We start from the raw sequence: 23183 nt of genomic DNA on the forward strand, positions 1-23183 counted from the left end.
CGCGAGGAGTCTTGGAACGCATCCTCGCGTAGGTCGGGATCCGACTGTATAATAAAAATATTATTCCTCCTTAAATACCAAAAATTGGTTTAAACATGCAGTACAGCAAGTAAGGAAGGGAACAAAATGTGTAGGTGTAAAGAGATCGAAATAAACCATATTATGCGATTTTTATTTTATTTATTTATTTTATTATTATTATTATTATTATTATTATTATTTTGACGCACTGGTTAAAAAATTATTCTTTTATCATAACATGTGATATTTAACAATTATCTAGATAGAAGTATTTAGTATTAAAAGGGAGTATGAAAGGGATATATTTTAGAATGAATGGGATATACTCAGATAATTGTAAGATTTTAATGACAACTTATGAAGCCTAAGCTGAACACTAAGCAATCAAATGTTTTATCTTTTACCTCCAACGTCTTACTTTTAATATAAATAATAAATGGTTGTTTTACACTTTTGTTATTCACACACCTTAAATCACTTACTTTTATTTAACACTTTTTACAACAAAGAGCTTGTTTAGACTTCTCTACTTTATGAGTTAAGAAGTTCCATTTAATCTACTCTTTAGCGTTCTTCCCGATATTTGTAACCACATTCTAAAAGTTCTTAAGCTCTCAGAAAGGAAAATTCAAAAGCTTTTGGAAGTTCTTGACTAATGTGCGGCATAACAAATTTTTGGCAAATAAAATGTTACCTGATTATTGAATTGGAGGGAAACATTCTTCGTAGTCATTATAGTTTGTTTTCTCAAATTACAATGAAAAATTCTCAATTTAAATCTTAAATTTTTTATTTTTTTGGAAAAAAAGTTTTTTTTTTTTTTTTGAAAAACAAATTTAAATGCTATTTTTAGCTATCTACAATGTAACACTTAACTTTCCACAGCTTTTATTTTTTATTTCAAAACCATTTTATGACTTCATGACAACTATATCTTTTCTTTATTGTCATTCAGGCTGTACCAAAAGTTACAAAAGCAGAAATCTGTGCAATTATACTATAACTGGTATTTTATCTTCCATTAGAATTCCAAATTTTCAAATAGTGATCTATGGCCTGGAGTTATTGGGTGTCGTTCCCAAAAGGTCCTTGACTTTTTAAAAATTAAACATGACAGCTTTAAAAAAAAATAAATAAAATAAAGATCTGATATGAATTGTTTCAATTGAAAAGATTATGCACATAACTTTTTTTTTTATGTTTTATTGCAACTTGTAACACGCTAAAAACATACAAAATAATTCTTTTAAAAATTAAACATAACAGCTTAAAAATACAAAAAAAAAAACTGATATGAACCGTTTTAATTGAAAAGGTTATACATATAACTTTCTTCTTATGCTTTATTGCAATCTTGAATTATGTATCGAGCTAAAATCATACAAAATATTACTGTCAAAATAAAAAACGTACTGCGAAATTGTAGGGTTTGTACTTAGTTACAATTTTTCATAATAAAATATTTCGTTTTATATTACATAGAGCTTATCTTCATTTGAGTACGAACTCTGAATTCCTTATAGCTGTAATTTTAGGATTAAGGGATCACAGATGAACCAAAAATTTTTCTAAATAATCACTGCATTAGAATATCTATTCTTTAAAAACAAATTAAATATTTAAGTGGACGATTTTCCGGTCAGTATTGTAAAACTTTGACGGAAAGAATAAAAGATAATTGAAGGATGAAAAAAGTGCAAAGAATGGTCTCTGAATTCGAATCTTTGCCAAAACAAACAGATGGACTTCTTACAAATGGTTATTCGGAAAAGAAACATGTCAAACGGCTGGGACTAGTGTCGTCAATCCAGTCCCGTTTTTCCACCATCGCAAACGATCAGGCGAGCTAATCATTTGTTATTCTTAACAACAGAAAGCGAGATATGATCGGAAAGTATTGATCTGTCTCAAAATCGCTGGTTTCAAATTAACTTTATTTTGACTTGAAAAGGCTTCCTTTGCACATAGAATGCATTTAAAAGTGTAAATAATTGATCGGTTTTAAGCTTTTAAAGAAGTTTAATTTTGATTAAAAAATTATTGTGCTAAGTTACTTTTTTTAAAGTCAGCATTTGTTCGTATCGAACGGAAATACATTCTTTACGGACAAAGTAAACTGATTTCGACCACGCCATCTACTGATTAATTAAAAAATATAGCCATTCCCAATGGGATCGTTTCCAAAATTTTAAAAGTATTTTTTTCTGAAAGAGCATGTTTAAAAACATAAGATCTGATTTTTTAAATAAATTGACGAAGTTTAATATTTTTTAAAAAATATTTTAATCGGTGCGCTTTTATTATTTACGCTTCTGCCGAAGACATCATAAATTACGAAATGCCATTCACTGATGCCATTATCATAGAGCGCAATATTTAATTCGCATCTTTACTCACGTGTACTGGCAACAATATGGTTGATAGCAAACGTAGAGCGCAATATTTAATTTGCTTCTTATTATCATAACGTGGAAACACGGTAGACAGATGCGCTAAAGTACATCATTTAAGCTTTGTTTTCAAAATTAGACATTTTAGAATAATAATTAAAAATTAAGCGCTGGGAAAATGAACGTTTTTTCTCGCTCCATGCTTTTTTTTTTTTTTTTCTGCTTATTCTATCAGTTTCAGTGACTAAAAGTGATACTTTTGACTGAAGGAAACAACTCCACTATTATTAAGTGGTAAACATTCAAGATTGAAAAACAACCTAAATTTCAAATTAAATGTTTTTATTGCAAATGATTTTGAATTCAGCGGAAAAGATGGTTTCTTTCCTAGTAAACTTGATTAAGATCTTCATAAATATCGTATAATGTTTTGTTACTATAGCAATTCTATTGACTCTTTCTTTTTTCTTTTTGGTTTACTACGAATTCCACATACGGCATTCCCCGTTCTGAATGAAATATTTCCATTTAACCCCATGAACACTTTAAACTCCAAATGCAAAAACAAGAGCTTGTTTGATAAAATTTCCCCCATCCGAACCGACTAGACAAATTTATCATCTACATAACTTTTCTGGCAATCGTTGATACTGGTTAACTCAAATAAAATTTACTTCTCTTACGCCGTTTTTAAAAAATACGAGCTCTACAAAAAGTGAACCTATCATTATCATTAAAAGGGAAATTCCACCAACATTTTCTTTAAAAATTTTGTCATGTAAATATAGGATACTAGCTGCGTTGCCCGGCTTTGCCCGGTCTACCTTGAAAATAAAAATTGTGTGTCAACAATCAGGCTTATATAAATAAATAAAAAAACATCATGCAAAATTTCCCTCCCAAGCAATAACGACAGATATTAAAATACTTAAAAGAAATTAAATCGAAAAAGAGGGATTGAAAAAGCATAACCATGGAAACACAAAATAAAATAAGTTTAAGGAATTAAAATGCGAAAGAAAATGGTTAACAATTTGAATGGAAATGAGATTTTTTGAACTTGATTTAAAAAGGCTTGTAACTTTTTTTCGTTTCAAGATAGAAGCTTAGTTTTTCGACCACAGGTCGAGATGGATCTGAAGTTAAAAATATCGCTTTTTCCAATCGTGTCAAAAAAAAATGTGGGACAATTTCTTCACTTTTTATTGATAGATTTAATGAAGAGAGTAGTGACTAAATTTCAACAAGCACGAAAAAACAATCGAGCTAAACACGCAAATAACTCCCGCCGTAATTAAGTTAGAGCATTGAATCAAATTGCGGAGAACGCGGAAAATTCTACCCTTTCCAATATTAATAAGTAATATTAATAAGTGGAAGTAATTTTTCACCCCATATTTGGGAATTTATGTGAAAATTAGCCTAAATTGGAATAAAAAAAGAACTACTCATCGAATTTTTTTCGAACCGGTCTGCAAACCTTTCCGGAGCTAAAAGAATGAGACTGTGAAAATTTTAGCGAAATCGGCCGGGTAGTTCTCGAGTTTTGCGCGTTCACACAAACAGGCTTTTTTGAAGACTTCATTTTATACTATGTAGAGATGTATGCTAACTTGTCTAAGTTGACACACAAATCGTAACATTTAAAAAAAAAATGCTTTTTGAACATAACAGTTTGGAAAATATTCAAGCGAATTTCAGCATTCCCTTTCCCGCCTCCTCCTTCTCGTGATTCATTTTACTCGGTTTCCCTGAATAAAATATTTTAAGCTCCTGAACACGCAATTTCTTTTTAGAAATAAAAAATAAACAACATTCAAATGTTTTATTATGTGTGATTAGAATTAGTATTAGTAGTAAAAGGATTCCGTTTTAATTGTTTTGGTTTAGTAATTGGTAAATGATTATTTGTTGCAATAACATACGACTATTCTTTTAATTCTTAGCATACTTATTTTATGCTTTTTTCAACATCACAGTAAACATTTTCTTTCTTCAGATGGTAACAGTCTGACAACCTTATCAACTAGACTGTCTGTTTCTTTTTTTGCCAATTTTTACGCTTAGTTATTTATTTATTTATTTGATGACGTCATAAATATAATTATAAGGTTAGCTTTTGCACGTAAAGTTTAAAGTAGTAAAATAACTTTAAATGCATATAATGTCTCAAAACTTTACTGCTCATTAAATTTTCAGACGTTGCTTTAATTTTAAATTTAATGAATAATTCCCTATCATTGAAATATTTTTGATGCTAAATAAATTATCTTCTTTTCTGACACAAGCATGTATATAAAAACACACCTATACATTTTCCCCACCTTCTATCCAAAGCTTCATTTTTTGCCACAGACGATTTCTCAGCTGATGATAGAGTTAAATGCTGTTACTTTTCTTAAACGCTTCGTTCCCTGTCACGGTGTCACACGCATGGCTGACGAAATGCCATTGATATAACAAAAAATAAGAAAGACAGCAAATAAGTGAGGAGTTCGAGAACAGCTAGATTGCATGCGATGAAGGGGAAAAAAATAAGGCACAGGAGAAAATATCATTGACTTTTTCTTTTACCAGTCATTTGGACATGTTTAATTTCTTCCCCATTCCTCTCCTATAAGCACACCAGCGAGTAATGGTCCCCAGTAAATAATAATGGCAAGGGATCCAGGAATCCCAGCCGCAATGGAATCGACCTTCTACGTAATTTTATCGCGTGACGTCATCAAAAGGACGCAGCTGCTCGAAAATTCGAGTGGTGGGTGAAGAGGTGAAGGCTAGTTCTGCCAGTGCGCACGGGAAAAAAGTTCGAGTTCTTTTTCTACCATTATGTCCTGGTAGATGAAGAAGATGTACCGAGAAAAAAGAAATTATGAAGAAAGTTTTCGCTCCCGAAAATGTTTGCACTTATCTCTTTTCAATAGGATCTAAGAAACTAGAGGAGAACATAAGCGCAGAATTAAATTATCTTTATACTAAGTTTTATAACTGAGGTTATCCCTTCTCTAAAGATTCTTGAAAAGTGATGAAGAAATTTTTAGAACTTTGTGTTGACACTAAACTAAATCCAGGTGTTTTGTGCTTCGGAGTATTTGGTTCAGTTTCAATATTTTGCTAGCTGACAGTATAAAAGAGGTTAAAATATATTAAGTTCCTCTCAGAAAAGCACCAAGTAAATATATATATATATATATATATATATATATATATATATATATATATATATATATATATATATATATATATATATAGAGAGAGAGAGAGAGAGAGAGAGAGGAGTCATAATGTGAAAATATTCGGATTTACTTTATTTTCTAATGATGCATAAAATTTTATGGTGCGGAAAAAGGTGATTAAAAGTATTGTGAATCACAACATACAAAAAACGACATTTTTTGAAAGTTGCCATAATGCTAGCGAATAAACAATAATGTATGTTAGGGTACTAACTTTAACTAACGTTCAGTTTTCAACATTATAATTTCGTTCTTTGATTTATTTTATTTTAACATAAACCAAGCTTAAAACAAGAACACCGAGGGTAAAAATCTGCATTTAAAAATAAACTTTAATTATTCCATCCACTGAACCAAAAGATAAACCTAAAATTCATTTTTGTTCCTTTTTTTTTCTTCTTGAAAGTTTAATTCATAAAATTGTCTGTAAAAATATGCAAATAAAATGATAGTGGAAACAGAAAATACTTCAACCCCTTTACTAGGATTCTCCTAAATAAACTAAAGGAAGTGTGCGGTGATAAGATGCAATCAAGAGGAATTAAATGCTATTTTTGGGGGGGAAATTCAATTATTTCAGGAACGACATCAAAACGAATATTTTTATTTTTGTGGAAAATTTTGCGGCTGTTTTCCAATTACATTTGAATTTATTCTCCGAAAATACGCTTAAATATACTGCGTTTTATTTATTTTTTTCTCCTCTCAATATTATAATGCGGGTACTAAGATCTTACAGTGAATTTTGACTACGGAGCTATGGTTTTAATTTACTTTTTATTAATATAGCTTTTAAGCATCACAACATTTTACAACCATAAACAAAATGTTAACTCAAACATAAAAAATGCAAGCCAAGGTGAAGCTAACATGCAGAGAGCATAATAAAAATTAAAACTCTTTAAGATTATGTTAGGTCAAATATCAAAACTAATTACATTACTGAGCAAATTAACTTAAATACAGTAAAAACAATGTGAGGGAATCTTTACAATGTAAACTGAAAATCTGAGTGTAACCAAGGTCAGAAAGTATATTTTAGCTACTCTTTTAAGCACTAAAATTTCAATAGTTTCCTCATCTTAGCTACATTATGTTACATAAATAACCCTTTCGTGCACAGATAAGGTACTTTAACAGGTATACAACAGTGGATAATATTCAAACACAACTCAAAATTGAAAGTTCAAGAGATTTCAACGTTGAAAGAACTGCTATTACGTGATACGCAGTTGAACAAGGAACTAGAATATCTTGTGTTCTGACATCATTCGGAAATACAGAAATATAAACTGCCGTGGGAAGGTAGAGCGCAGTACCTGTCGATTTTTCATAGTTTTTTTTTTATTTATTTATTTTTGTTATTAATTGTAGCTTGCTACTTGGTTCCCGCCGAAAATACAGCGCGAAGAAACGTCAACTGCCAACATTTCTCTATTGTTAGTATGGAATACCTCAAAACTTGCTTCTACAGATACTGCGCTTTACCTTCCACGGCAGTAAAACACTCACTAGTTGAATAGAGTATGTTCATTAAAAATGAATAAAAAATAAACAAACATGAAATGCGACTCCAAAGAATTTTCAAACGCCTAATTTCTTCAGCAATAAACAAAAACATATAAAATTAAAAAAAGAAAAGCAAGCAGCCCCTTTTCGCCAAATTTGCAAGATAGCTGAATTTTGGGTATTTCTATAATTGCATGCATAAATTTTGAATAAAGAATTTAATTTGCTTCTTAAATTGTTTTCATGTAAAATACTTAAAACATATTGATGTATTTAAAATAATATTTTCAAACAACCTCTTTCTTCACAGGGAAAAACGTGATTCCCCGGGATTTTTTTTTTTTTTTTTGGCTTTCCTAGGGTTTCGAGAGTGCATAAAGTTTAAAAGACTGGTCTATACCTACATTTTCGTCCAACTGTCAAACGTTCGAAGTTACAAAAAAAAAAGTCAGCACCATTAAACCAGTTCCAGTCGACCAACCCCTCATCTCCAGTGAGTTCATCAAAACGTACCCGAAAAATTCCCAATTATGTTTTATTTCTCATATCAATCCCGGTACTCCACTCAATCCATCTCCGAAGCAAGCGCCTAAGCTCCGTTTCTGAATCCGGTCAAGCGACGAAGAAGTTCAACTCCCAGATGAGACGCTTTCCCATCCTCCCGCTCCAATGAGTCTAACTTGGCGACTCTTCAAACTGGAGATTATCTGTCTTTTTATAGGACTTGCAGCCTCAGGGGGACAGTGGGACGTACCGTGGTCTAATTATCTCGAAACGAGTGACTTTATACTCTAATATAGGTTTCGAGTTACGGGTACTGGCAGTCTTGGTGTGCGAAAAACCCTTCTTTTTGTTTGAAGCATCAAAAGCATGGAATACTCACACAGGAGAGATTCTGCACTTAGTACGTTTGAAGCAACTAAGAAACTTTGTGTTGTAAGTGCCAAAAATAAAAATTTTGCGATACTAGCACAAGTAGCATGAGTAACGCTCGTCTGTTTTGAGGCAAGCGATGATAATGCTAGTAGCTTACAGCATGATTCGTAAAAACTTTTCAATGATCAAAAATCTAACAAGATTACAATTAAATTAAAACAAAGCAAAAATTTGTAGTCTTAAGATAAAAATATTTTAAAACCACATAAAGAACTTACACGACTGTTCAATGCATTAAAATAAACTTGTCTCTCTGAATGGAATTTTTAATAATTTCTTTTAAAAATTGTAAGTGCAGTGCAATTATTATTATTACTTCGGAGTTAATCATATGACTGACAAAATCAATAACAAATGATCTACATTAATAACAAACACATTAATGTTTTCTCGCTTTTTGCTTAAATATTTGCATTATTCTTGATGAAACAAAAAACATTTTTCACTCTTCTTATTTTTTGTTACAAAATGAATGCCAAATTGTATGGCATGCCAAAAAATTCGAATTTCCTCGCAGATTACAATTTCACGTTTTTTTCCGACACTCCTACCGAGGCGGGGTAACACGGAAAACAATGCATTTTTGAATCCGCTTCGGGGCTCCACGCAATTGTGACATGCTAAATCCGCCATTGCACATGCTGCTTGTTCCTTATGTTCAGTTCAGTAACAGTGAAAAGAAGGCTTTTTTTAAATCTAAGAACACACATTTAGGGGTGCAAGGTGCTGAAATCATGTCACAAGAAAACAAACTGAAAACCAATCAAAAGAACGAAAAAAAGGTCAGTAACTTCATAATCAGTTGTAAAATGATTTTTATTTTAGGGAGAGTCAATAGTTTTCCAAAGACAGTACTAACTTACCACTAATGGTGGAGCTGACCACTAATCGAGACTTTTTCCTAAAAGCAATTCTCTCAGATGTATTATTCCATGCAGCTAATCATAGGTTAAACTCACAGCCAGGGATGATTCAGAAAATACGCGTTTCACTTTAAACAGTTTAAACAAGACTGAAGAAAATGAACAAGGGCAGCGAGGGAAGATATGAAAAGTAGATTCTTGAGCAGCATTAACGACATTCGTCTTGTCGTACGGAAAGGGAAAAGAAGAAAACGCTTCAACAACCCTTGAAAATGAAGTAATAAAAAGATGCAGACACTCCCAAGGCTGTTGATGCCGTCTGAGATGATTCATTCAAAAAACGATATTCCTAAGCTGCGTGCGTTGAGGAATTGGAAAAGCTTGTCGAGCAGGCCGCCATTTTCAGAGCGAACATTATACGTAGGCGTGAAACTCCACGTTCTGCATCAGCTGAAGTATATAGTTGAAACAAAATTCTGACGAGCGTGATTATTTAAATCAGACAGATATTTTCTCAAAAAAAAAAAAAAAGTAAATAAATACATTTAAACACTTATCGAGTACCGTTTATGTTCTTTGATCAGGGGTTCTCAAACTTCTCAGGGGTCCAAATCGCGGCACCCTTTGACGAATTAGAATGTTCTCACGGCATCCTAGTCCATATCAATTGTATATACATTTATATTGATACCATGGACACTTCGCGCCACTCCTTATATCGATCTTCGGCACCCCGGGTGCCTTGGCATCCAGTATAGGAACCCGTCCAGGAGTGCAAACGGACTCAAGTATAATTTCTGAAGACAGTGAAATTTTCGGAAACTATGAGAAAGCTCGAACACCCCTACCCCCGTAAAACCTGTTCAAATATACATACAAAAATGATTGAAATTATGGGGGGAGGACATTTTAAACAACTTTTATTTTGAACTTTTTTTTTTCCAGTTTTAGAAGTGTTGTCGGCCCAAAATTTTCGGAAACAGCAACCCAAAATTTTCGGAATTTTTTGAAATTTCGGACCACACACACCCCTGCCCCTGTCTCAGATGATAGGACTTAAAGAGTTAAGGTATTGGAAAGTGATGGAATAAATGCAAACAAAAAGGAATGTCTACAAAAACTTTCTTCTATCAAAAGAAAATAATATTGCAGAATAATGAAATGACTGTTGAGATAAAGCAGAACTGAATTACATCAACCCGAACACGATGCACAGCTCAAACATTCCAACGTTGTAAAGCGTAAATTAGCTTTGTGAGTTGCATACAAGCGTTTTGGAACATGGAACAACAAAAAGAGCAGTGGTTCCCATCCTTTTATCTCTTCCGAAGCCCTTTCAAACTCTGAAAGAAATTAACGAACTCCTAATGCCGTGGAAAGTTAGTTTTAGGCAAAAAAGCAATACAATTTTGGAGAAAAATTTCCCCTTTGTTGCAAAGTAGCTCATAACAGAAAACTAAAACATAATTTGTAGATTAACGGGAACTCTAGTAACAAAAATATTTTCTTTACCATTCCGACAAGTGCAAGGAACAACAACTTACCAAATAACAACATAGAACAGCGTAATTATCGCGCATCACGTAAGACAATTTTTTGGAAGAAATGTAAGATACCAAAGTGTTGGTCAATGTATAATTATGCTCATCTAGATCAAAAGTTTATTGAATAAAATTAATCTCAAAACCACACATACAATAGACTACTGTGCACCTGGAGGAAAATAGTTGATGAATGAATGTCGCATAAGTTAGCATTACGCCGAAATGAAACCGCTCCGTGATTTCCACAAATAAGAAAGTTTATTATAATGAATCAGGAAATGGCAGCAGCTTTAACCTAGATGAAGAAAAAGTCGTCAGTGCGCAAGAAATTAGTGCTTTCGCAGAGTGGTGGTCATCGAACGTGTTTCAAATTGCTGGACAATCCAGTTTCAAACGAGTTCGCTCCAAGACGGGTTGAATTAAAAAGAAAAAAAAGGGTTCAAAAATATTCGGCTCCTAGATTTTGTACCGCCATTAATTCAGATCCACGACCCAGTTTATTGAAACTTTATGTGCTTCAGAGAGAATTTCAGCTCGAACATTTGACTAAGTGTTATGTTTTGCATTTGACAACAAATTATTTATTGTTCAATGTACTGTCACCAATCAGTTTCACATAAGTACAAGTTCTAGAATTAAAAAAAAAAAAAAAAACTTTTGTTCCTACGCCATAGAGATTAATTTTTTAAACAATACAGACTTTTTTGATGCAAAATGAATGCATTAATAAGGTGTTTAACAAAAAAATTTCTGCTTTACCTCAGATCGAAAGAAAGAAAAAAAAAGAAAAAAAAAACTAATTTACATTTTTCAAAAGCTAGCAATATTTTTGCGTTTTAATTTTACTAATTTTGTACGTCCGAAGGCAAAAAAAGGGTGATAAAATAAAAGTTTTGAATGAAACACGTGCTAGATTTATATATATATATATATATATATATATATATATATATATATATATATATATATATATATATATATATATATATATATATATATATATATATATATATATATATATATATATATATATAGCTGCAGCCACTGTCTAATGGTGAATGAAAAAGGTAAAACAAACAAATGCCGCAACTTATAACTAGCTTTGACACTTTGTGAATGACTTTAATTTTTCATCGTGTTTGTGGGAAGCTTTCTTTTCTATTCTTCTGAAATTACAATACATCATTAACTGTCTGAAGCCTGTAATTTACCCAAAGAATACACGTGTGGAATGGAATGAATGTTTTACCTTTTTCTTTAGCTTTGTTAATCACCGCAAGGTAGCGTATTCGAGCTCTGGAGTTGCGAATTGCAAAGTTTTTCAAAATCACGCTGCAAAAAATGAATGAGAGTTTCTTTAACCATTTGTAATTTATCTCTAAAATTTTGCTTTTTGCACTTAACCCTCTTTGATTCGACGTCCTTCATATGTAGTCACAAAAAACAATCTTAGCTACGGAAGAGCTACTTTCGGATATTTCCAATCATTTGTGTTTGATAATTGCGCATCTTACGCCTACAAGCGCATATGGTGAACAGTTTGAATGTTTACCTCAATACTTATTCAGAAACAGGTGCATAGTCGCTCGTTTTGGGCATCTTCGACTCGCGGTGACCCATTTGAAGATTTGACCTCATTACAAATCTGCCTCTATACATTAGATGTTCATACATGAATTACACGAGTACATAATTTAAAAATTATTCATGACATAGCGAATGTGCAGTAGATGTAAATTAAGCAACTCGAAATTTAAGTTTACTACTTGAGAAGATTGCTCAAGAGTAAATTATTATTTACTAATTTGAGCGTTTTGGATTGATCTCACAATTATGAACGTAATAGTATTCCATTGTCTATTTTTTTACTGCAACTAAATCATTCGGAAAAAAAATTAATTTCTTCATGAAAACTAAAATGACTAATGTTATGAGCATGGCTCGCGCGGATTTTATAGAAAAATCAGATTGAATGAAAAAAAAAAAAAAAAAACACCAAACATTTGAGGGCATTTTGTTCATAGCCGGTTAGGGCCAGCGTTTCTCACATTTTTTTAACCAGTGGACCAGCAATAGCTATTGAAAAAAAAATCACGGACCGGTGAGGTTTTTACCTTAAAAATAAATAAAATTACTTAATAATAGTAATTAATGAATAACTGTTTTTTAAAAAACTTTGACTTGCGGACCGTTATGTCGGGAATTTTATTTTATTATTTTTGTGTTTTGTTTTTGGATGGGAAAGTTTTTTACTCGGGGACCGTTAAGAACTTGTGAAAAAGGAAAAAAAAATCTTCAGGTCCGAGCATTTTCTTTTGATTATTTAAAAAATAACACTAAGGAATTAATAATTTTATTGAAACTTTACTCAGTGTTAAAATAATTCTACAAAAAGATATTTCAAAGAAACATTTTGATAATAATCCGTGAGTCAATAACATTGATGAAAAATCTTAGAAAATTGCGAAAATTAATCACAAAATTAACGTAAAAAAAATCGCATAGTGTGTCTCTCTCTTCTTTAAAAAAAATTTAATTTTTAGCATTTATTTATTATTATTTCATTTATTTATTTATTTATTTTTATTTTTATTATCAGGAAGTTTTTTTGACGAGAACCCGCAAGAAACCTCTGAGAACCAGTGCCGGATCACTGGTTCAGAATCGCTGGGTTAGGTAACCATACGTACGCAAGTTGGTTTTCGTTTGGGTTACAACTAAAGTACCAAAAAGTAATAAAATTGGAATTTCTGAAGATTCTCTTTTACGCTTAAACTTAGAGGTGAAAATTACAATAATTGATAAATTAAGACTAGATCATGCAAAAAAGACAATCATTGGCTGAACGAAGTTAAAAAAAATACTGCCTTAACGTTACTCATCAATGGTGTTCTCATTGATGTTATTTATTCCATCATTCAAAATTATGCTCCATGAAGCTCATTGAAACTGAATATGCATGGCGCATTATCGCTCTCCGGTCATTTATCTTGCAATCGTTGCCACTTAATTGTTTCACAGTAATGTGTCAGTAGACTGCGCTTTGCATAGAGGATGCTCTTGGTTATAAGTGCTCATACGTAAATTTACAGAAAATGCTATTGAATATGGAAAAATTTTAATAATGAAATCACCAAATCATTCTTGTTTTTTTGACTGTGAGTTGAGAGCTCTAATAATTGCAGTTCAATTTTAAACCCATGACACTTCAAAACTGTTTGGAAGACACGGGTGTAACCTACCCCATCAGGTGGTGGAACCAACCACTTTTTTGCTGCCAGCCAGGTTAAGCACCCATAGTGCAAAAAGAAATGACAAACATGATACTTAAACATAAAAATTTGCTGCTTTATAAAACAAGATAAGGCAAAATCAAGAAACATAAAATACTTAAATAACTACGACGTAGAGCTAGCTCTTTCAAAGCAATATGGAGCATCTTACAGCAACAGCGCCAAACACTTTTTTACCTTTTCAAATAAAGAAAAAAACTTGCTGGCCAAAACACAGATAAAATTCAAATTATTACAAATAAATTTTATCTAGATAACATGAGAAAACACGAAAAAGGAAAGAAAATTACAAACCAAGAATCGTCGTTGTCCACATGATTATTTTATTAATATGAAATTTCCACCCGCTTTGCAAAAACTAATTTCTAACTATTCGGGCTCCGAATTTGCGATAGTTCTCTAACCGAATGAAGATGATCTGTTGTTTCGGAAGGTTCCATAACTTAGTTTTCGATTTAACATAGAACATAACGGGCTGCATGGATCGGTTTCGAGGAATTATTTAATACAATTATGCTTAATGCTTTTATGAATAATAACGTACGAATCAATACGGAAACAAATTGGATGCATCGTTTGATTTTATATCACAACTTTTAGTTTATTTTTATACATTTCACAACAACATTTGAGGCAGTGAGAAGCAAAAGGGATGTAAGTGGCAAAATTAAAAATTTGGAGATACAAATAGTAGGAGAACCTCTCCTCTGTCTTGGGGCAAGAGATGGTACTAGTAGTCCTGGTAGGTGCTGCTGTACAGCATGATTACATGATTTACATGCATATCTCGGTCGTTATCTTTAAAAGCGTTTTACTCGAAACTTGAAACTGTCCACTTACATCCCTTTGCTTCTCACTGCCTCATTTTAAATTAATATTCGATATCATACCTTCGATTAACAAGAAGTTAAGTTTACAGAAATGTCATATTTTTCTGAGATAAGTCAGTTACATACCTGTAAAAGAAAAGAAATATATTATTATAAGAGCAATAAAGATTTTCAAAATACAAGATGATAAGTATGTACTAGAAAATTGAAAAGTATAACATATTCAAGGTGAGTAAGAAAAGTGCATAAAATATTGATCATCATCGCAGCAACATTAATAGACTTAAAATTCACTGGGTTCACTGTAAAACGGGCGTAAAAACGTTAGTAGGCAATAACTTTATTATTGTTCTAAAAAATATGTTTAAAAGAATAAAATACCGTAAACGCGGGCTACTTTGGTTCAGATTTTTAACTTTTTTCATTCTTTTCTGAATAATTTTGTAATTACTCATATTTCCAAGAAGTGGAAACTTGTTTTACACATCTAGAGATCTCTCAATTAAATTTTTGAATAGTGATCAGTTTATTTCCAAGTATTTTCACCCTTTTTTAGTGTTTTCTATTTGGGTCAATGTTATACTTGCGTTTGGGTTACTTTGGCCTAAAGTGGTTTTCTCTATTTAAAATCACTGTAGAACTAACTAGATTCAAAGAAATACGTGTGTATTTGTTTTAAGGAAAATTACTATCATTATTATTATTTTAATATGTGTGTGCATACCTAGTTATTTTTTCAGAAATTAGTGACCGAGAACAGTATCACTTTTTCATCAGTTTTGGAGTAAAATGATTTTATGAAGTCAACACCATTCGTAAAACAAAGGTCCTAAATTTTCGGTCCCGTCCAAAACTTTTTGGTGCATTCCATGCTCTCAACATTCGCTCCTTTTTCCCTTGCATGAACCTTGACCTTTCGAAACCTGAGCTCATTCCATTCTACAATAATAAAATTCCATAAACTTTCCAACAATTTTAACAATATTTGTAAGAAGTTAATTTTAACTTTTAATTTCTCTTCATCCTTCATAATGAAAGCCACGTCGCTGAGCCCTGATGAATTGAGTTTGCAATCTCTCTATTAATCCGTTGCCGAGAATTCCAGGTTTTTTTCCTTGCGTTTTTTCTGTTTGAAGTGTCTTAATTTTAGCTATTATTTACTTTTCCAAATCTCTCTGGAGGATTTTTTCAAGTTTTTATGCTGGGACAAAGAAGGTCATAAAATTATATGCTTAAAATTAAAATTGTTAATAAATATGCATATTCTTACTCATAACCTAATAAACGTGCACGCTTGCAATTCAAAACGTAACAGAAACGATTGAAAAATTGGGGTTTTAACGTAACTGACAATATTTTTTCAATTGCGTTACATTTAAAATCACAAGAAGTCTTTGCCATCAGGGTTTCATTTTGCTTTCGAATATCTCACATTATTCCCGTTTAATATTTTTGTTGAACGTCAAATAAAGTTTTCGTATTATTACGTATTAATGGTGCTTTATAATATATTATTAGAACCGCCCGAAAAGATACTCTCCAAACATCGAAAAATCAATTTTCCGCAAACATATTGCAACTATATACACGAATCGAATCGAAATCTTAAATTTTCCCGACTTTTTCGCAGCAAACCGAAATCGAAAAGAAATCTTACGATAATCAAGTGATATTTTAGCCCCACGTCTTCCTTGCAGCATAAAATTTTCAAACCGGGATAAAAATCCCGAAAACATTTCTCTACGACATCTCAGAGGAGCCGTACGCGATACCAAATCGTTTTCCATTTTCCCCACTGAAACCGGTAAAAGGGAGAAGGAGAAAAAAATATCTTCTAAAATTTTCCAAATGCGAGTGCTTTTTACCGGGCGATCTACCCCAACATGCTTTCATTTGCGTCCGTACGAAATGGTTTGAGAGTTAAAAACTTATGCATCAGATACGACAGAATAAAAAAAATAATAAGAAGAAGAAAAATAGATAAAATGTTGATAATCCTTCAATGTAGGTGCGTTTCGAATCGAGAGAATGAAATTTAAAACATTCAACACAATAAGTCGGTTCAGAAAAACAGTTGACTTATATGTAAAATGAATCTAGGAATTTCCAGAAAAGTCCTGTTCAGAAACCCTATAAACCGAAATCCAGGAATTTTTACAGTAAAAAAACTGTCCCGCATTTCTTTATTGTTGTATAAACACCACGGAATGGCTGGTGCCATTGCGTCGAGGTGTTGGACTTATCGACAAGATACATTTCGAGTTCGTGCACTTGGTCACACAGGTCCTGTTTATGAACTCACGTCCAATATGACAGATAGCACAATATAGGCACATAGTGTAGGACAGAATTAACAGCACAGAGAAGGAAGTTAAAACCAGGGCAACGGGCGGGAATCGAACCCACCACCTCGGAATTACTACAATGACGCGCCAACCAACTGCGCTACCGAAGCCCCAAGTGTTATACTTCTGGTGAACCAAACCCGCGACCTCCGGCTTGTAAAGCGAAACTTCTGCCGCAGAGCACAGCCGCAGAGCCACGGAGTCCCCCCCCCCCCCCGCATCACCTCCTTTGAAAAAATGTATGTAGTTTGCTCTAGTGAAAATACCGCTGCGTTTAACTGACGCAAACATTGTTAAAGATGACTGTAAGCAGATTTTTTTTTAACGCTTCTTACAAGAGTATTTCATGCGTGGAAATTTGACAATACGACCTCAAGAATTTAGTCAAGTGTTTTTTGGCGCTTCGCATTTCAAATAAATATTTAGAAAACGAGAAGAAAATGAATTGGAATTATAAATATATTGCACATTCTATAGTCTTGTTATTTTTTTTAATCAAAAATGTCTGACATTCCACATGCTAAAAATCAAATTGATGCAAATCTCTTCCTTATTTGAAGTATTTCACTTGATCCTCAGAAAGTTTATTTCTTATAGAATTGATCACTGTAACGGTCTTCACTGTGTTCGTATATTTCAGTTCCCAAAATGAGTTCCTCTGCTCTAAAGAAGGTCAAACGGAATTTCTACCTTAAGCTAACAACCTTTATTTCTACTTTTTATTGAAGAAACAAGAACTCTTAGCTATATCTCTGGCTGTAAATAACATTGAAATGTAGGACCGGAAGAAACCCAGATCAGCCTGATGGGCTCATCTTGAGTGAAGCTATGGAGCCCACGCATTAATAAAAGTATTTCCTATCAATGAAGCAAGAAAATTTGTGAAGGTTTTTTTTTCCTTTTCTTAATATCTACTTTCGTTTTGTATGAAACTAAGTCTTGAAAAAATAATGTAACTTAAACCGGGCGTAGTTCGTGTTAACCAACGATTATCTTTGAAAGTGCGTACGTCCAAAGCTCACGAGTTGTCCTAAATTCAGAACTAGCGAAAAAAGCAATAGATGAATGACAGCTACTTTCAGCTATGAAAAGTGAATAGAAAACTGATGCCAGTAGTAATTGTCACATTGAAAAATAACGACAAAGGTTTCGACGATTTGTGACGCAAAATCGGCGACATCCAGTAGGGCAGCTGATAGCAGATTAGGTGTAAATGAAAGTGTTACTGGTAACAAGGTTTATTACGTATGAGCAACAAGAAATTCTTCTCATGTTACCCGAATAAAATCACCATTTATGCCTGCAGTGAGCTTTGGATATCGTGGACCAATGGAAAAGCGTTTCCTGATCGATAGACTCGATTTTTGACGTCGATGGCTGTGTCAGGGCACGCCGTTTTATAACACGAAAACAAATGTTCGTCTCATGTACCAACAGGTTATGAACAGGCCAGGGATGACGGTAGTAGAGTGATCTGAGATCGACGATTGTGGTAGAACTATAGAAATCTTTGTCTTCTTCCGTCTCTTAGTTCGATCTTTGTGGGTAGAACATTCCAAAAAAAGATGCGCACTGGTCCAGACGTTATGCATCAGTGCATCCATTAACAAGGTCTAATTTTTATAACTCAGAATAGATTCTTTGATCAGACGACTGCACTGTGGCCTCATGTCACGTCTGAAATTGTGTGTTGCGATGGTTCAAGATTTGAGGATCATGTGAATGAAATTCAGTTGATCACCAGGCCACGTTAATCCCATAGGGCACATAAGGGATGTCTCGGAACGAACTCAGAGCTTAACTTACAAGAATTTGTAGCGCCCCTTTCAAATTAGTTGGGAGCTGTTTAGCATGCCACAAATGGATCAACGCGATACCAGATGTGGAGTAAAAGTATTTCGGGCCGTCAGAGTACATATGTATAGTAATCATGACTATTTTTTTCTTTTATTATTATTTTCATTCCTAAATCTAGATTTTCTTTCTCAAATCTCTATATCAATCCAAAATTCCACAAAATGGTTATCGTTGTTCTGTATAGTGGTTTCTTTTTCCTTTCTGAAACAATGCAAATGGGCATATACTGCCGTGGGAAGGTAAACCGCAGAAACTGCAAAAAGTTTCCTTTTATTTGCATTTTTGTCACCTAATTGCAATTAAAATTTATTATACAAGTTTTTTTATTTGATTTACGCTAAAAATAAAGCACAAAAAAAAAAAAAAAAAAAAGTCCAACATTTCCCTTATTGTTCGTATTGTATGGAATCCAAAACGCATTTCCTCAAATATCTCAAAACCTCATTTCTGCAAATACTGCGCTTTACATTATTTCATATGGCAGTATATTAAAACCCGTCTTCAGAAAAGAAAAGACATAACATAATCCCAGAAAATTATAGGAAAAAGAAATGGCAGAGAGCCAAAAAGAACATTAAGAGACTCTCTCTCTCTCTCTCTCTCACTCCTTTTTCTCGTACAAAAAAAAAAAAAAAAAAAAAAACTCAGCCACACGAAAGGAGGAAAATATCAAACACGCACTTATATTTTTCAGCGATATCTTTCACCCTAAATTTAAACCTGGATTTATATTCCTCGGCTTACATTCTGGTTAAGTATGAAAGCTAGCGATTTTAGTTGGACGGGAAAAGGCAAGGGCGCGGTGAAGGATTTATCACTCCTCCGTAACGAGGGGAAAGAGACGGTAATGATAAGAAAGGGGCGCTCGGGGGGGGGGGAGTTAAAGCAAAGCGGCTCCACATTCAAATAGCATGCGCGTACTTAGTTTGTGTGGTGAAAGAGGTTAAGTACACGCTTTCCCAGCTCGGAAATTTGAAGCAAAATGTATTCCGCGACCTCTTAGGCATCACGGTTCAAAATTTAACCCATCATATTCTTTCGAAGAGTATCCAAGAGCAAGCAAAACTGCTGCTGCACATGGCAATAGGCTTTGTTAACCCCTTTGGGCGGCGCGTGTTTTTTTAAAATCATTTCGTTTCAGTTCTGAACGTTCTCCAAATAAAAGAGAAAACTCAAGGATGGCACGTAAAAAAGTTCTTCACATTATTTTATATTTTTATTAAAAAATAATATGAATTGTAAATTTCTTGTTTTTTTTTTCCTTCTGTTTTTAAATTTTTATATCGTTTTTCATTTAGGAACTTATATTAAGTTAAAAAGAACGTTTGGAAATTTGTCGCGCACAGTACCTTCGCAATAGGTATGGATTACGAAGAATACAGAGGTGCAAGTGGACTCAAGTAAAATTTTCTGAAAAATGAAACTTTCAAAAGCTCGACCCCCCCCCCCCCCCCTTTTTCAGTAAAAACTCTTCAAATATGCATACAAAAATCATTGAAATAAAAAACATTTATTTATTCTTTTTAATATAATATTTCAGTTTTAGAATGTCGTCAGACCAAAATTTTGGAAACGGAAACCCAAAATTTTCGGGAGCTTCGGATCACAAACACCCTTGTAAGAATATTTCAATAGTGGTTACTAACTTTTTGCAAAAGTTAACAACTTCGCGAACGTTTGATGAAAAACTTGGTGTATATGACATCTAATGCATTAATTGGGGTAATGCTTGGGGTAAAATAATGATATCGTTTTGAAAAAATATTTAGGACGCACAGTTTAAATATAGATTTTTATTGCAAACATTTATTGACACTTATTTATTTATTTATTTATTTTATTATATCTTTTTAAAAGAAAATTCCATGTTGTGTTCAAAAAAGTACATTAAAAATATTTTTAAGTAGCCATTTCTTCATCTCGTTTGGTAATGTTGGCAAAAGTTCAGCTAAAGCGACAAACGTAAAATACGGTCCCTGTTTTTTTGGCAGTATATTATGATGTTGTTCTAATTTATCATTTGGCCATAACTTATTCTTGACTTCTTGCGACAATTGATAAGGGCACACAGGATTACTGAAAATAACGCTTCTCACACCCGATCACTCATTTGTCAACGTCCTTATTAACTTTTTAAAATAATAAATACATCTTAGAAATGGAAAGTACAGACATTACGTGTCATCCCATATCAGAATTGTTTACAATAAATATTCTTGAAAGTAAAGCAAGAAATTATTTTCGAACCTTATAAAATAAAGAGAGGTATCTTGCAATAAGTGTCAAGAATGTTTTGAAAATTTCGCCGGAAGTGCATTTTTTTACAAAAGTGAATCATCAAGGCACAGTTATGTGCGTATCTTGAGTTAAATGCTAAACATCATTGTTTTTCGCAGATATTGTTCCGTTTCCGAAAGTTTATTTTCCACACTAATGATTGTTAGATTATTTCTTTCGTTTGTTTTTGACACCCTTGTCTTTCATTACGTCACTTTGGTACTTTTAAAATATTGTAAATTTATTTTTGGGACCGTTTTAAATAGTTAGAAGATGTTTTTTGCATCACAAAGCAATAATGCAAGAGCTAGAAATAGATTCAAAAAAGTTTAAATGAAAAAAATTAAAAAATTCTTCATTCTTTGAAATTTTAATTTACAATCGTACATATTCCGAAATTCCATCTAACCATTACCAATTTTCAGGAAAAGAATGGAAACACAAAAGCTGTGTTCATGTAGTACGAGCTCCTATGCGAATTAAGTCTTGGTGATAAATAAACTCAATCGTAATTAAGAATGTGAATGCGAACCAATGTAACTGATTTTGCAACATTCACATCCAATATTGTAGGTTAATCAGAGCTTAATATCCAACAAAAGAAATTGCGCAGCCCTACAGTCTGCAGAACTTACTTTCAGTCGTCAAATAGCCAAACTTCAGCCTTCTAGCCGTCAAATGTGTAAACATTCGCAAGAAATCAAAAATAGACGGAGCTGCGCTCCCGTGAGTTCCGACGCGAATTAAGCGCTGAAGTGAATATCATTTTAAAAATACTTTTTGATTACATCAATTCATAACTTCAACTTGATGCTCTTTCTCTCCTTCATATAATTAATTCGTTCACCAATCACTTTCACTTAATTTATCAGTATTCAGTTAGGTTCCAATTCATTTCTTCCTTGGCTACCTGAAAATACTTGATCGCTTGCTAATATTTCCATTTTTGATAGAGCTGCTGTTTTTCTGTTTATGTGAGTTATTTTGTAAAAAAAGGATAAGCTTTTCTTCTTTCTTTTTCTTTGTTTAATATTTATATAAATAAACAGCATATAATTATTATTAATATAAATAAACAGCGTGGATACGTTGCTAATTTTCGGGCAAGTTTCTAGCAACTTTTAATTAAACTATAAAAGAAACTTTTCTTGACAAAAGGCTCATTTCAATAACAATAATCACTACAAATTTATTTTGGAGAAGCTATCATTTAGGATTTTTATCATAATAGTTATGATTTTGAGGAGACAATCAGGGGCAGATATAAATTAGCATTTTAAGGGGGGGGGGGTCATACTGGAAAATATAAGAGTTTTGGCAACGATAAATGTCTTGAACTGTTAAAGAGTCAATAAAAACCACTAAATCAACTAGTAATAAGGTGCCTAGTGGGGTATGAACGTTATCAATCAATTTCAGAGTTAATGAAAATAAGTATTATTTCAAATTTTTTCTTAAAGAAGTGATTGATATATTAAAAAGATTATGGTAAACACACAATGAAAATCACTAAATCAACTAGTAATAAGGTGCCTAGTGGGGCATAAACGTTATCAATCAGTTTCAGAATTAATGAAAATAAGTATTATTTCAAATATTTTCTTAAAGAAGTGATTGATAAATTAAAAAGATTATGGTAAACACTTACATTTTATTCATAAAGTAATTGAACACAATGCGTAATAATATATTTGAATGATATTCTACATCCATTCATCTTCTATGTAAATTTTAAAATATGATCATACTTCAAAGACAATAATGATGGATGGATCGGTTTAGGGGTGGGGGTCATGACCCCCGTGACCCTTCCCTTATATCCGCCCGTGGACACAAGATCAATTAAGTAATTAATGCCAAAATAAACCACGTCGGTAGCACGCAAAACATTTTGAGGTATAAGTGAGTTATGGCGTTTGGGGGGGGGGCGATTTTTTTTTTTTTTTTCCATTTTTGTTCGTTTTTGGCGAAACTTGTGACAAAACTTTGCTTCTTTCGCAACAGGATTCCTGATTCTCCAGGAGATAAACAAAGGACTGCGTCAATCAACATTTTATGCGGGCCTTATTCGTTAAAAGAGAT

The 23183-nt window shown here is 32.8% G+C and overlaps 1 protein-coding gene across 6 annotated transcripts in view; it reads right to left on the minus strand.

The window, feature by feature from the left end:
• The window catches only part of LOC129233262 (muscleblind-like protein 1), a 312999-nt gene that overhangs the window by 173766 nt on the left and 116050 nt on the right, over window positions 1-23183 (minus strand). The window contains exon 1 of one of the 6 annotated variants that reach the window (XM_054867323.1): window positions 8956-9057. The exons of the other annotated variants lie outside the window; for them this stretch is intronic. The gene's annotated coding sequence lies outside the window, so the exon portion shown is untranslated. Of the gene's footprint in view, window positions 1-8955; window positions 9058-23183 lie in introns of those variants that run through there. 6 annotated transcript variants of the gene reach the window in all.

The sequence above is a fragment of the Uloborus diversus genome, chromosome 1, assembly GCF_026930045.1.
Source record: "Uloborus diversus isolate 005 chromosome 1, Udiv.v.3.1, whole genome shotgun sequence".
Taxonomy (NCBI): Eukaryota; Metazoa; Arthropoda; class Arachnida; order Araneae; family Uloboridae; genus Uloborus; species Uloborus diversus.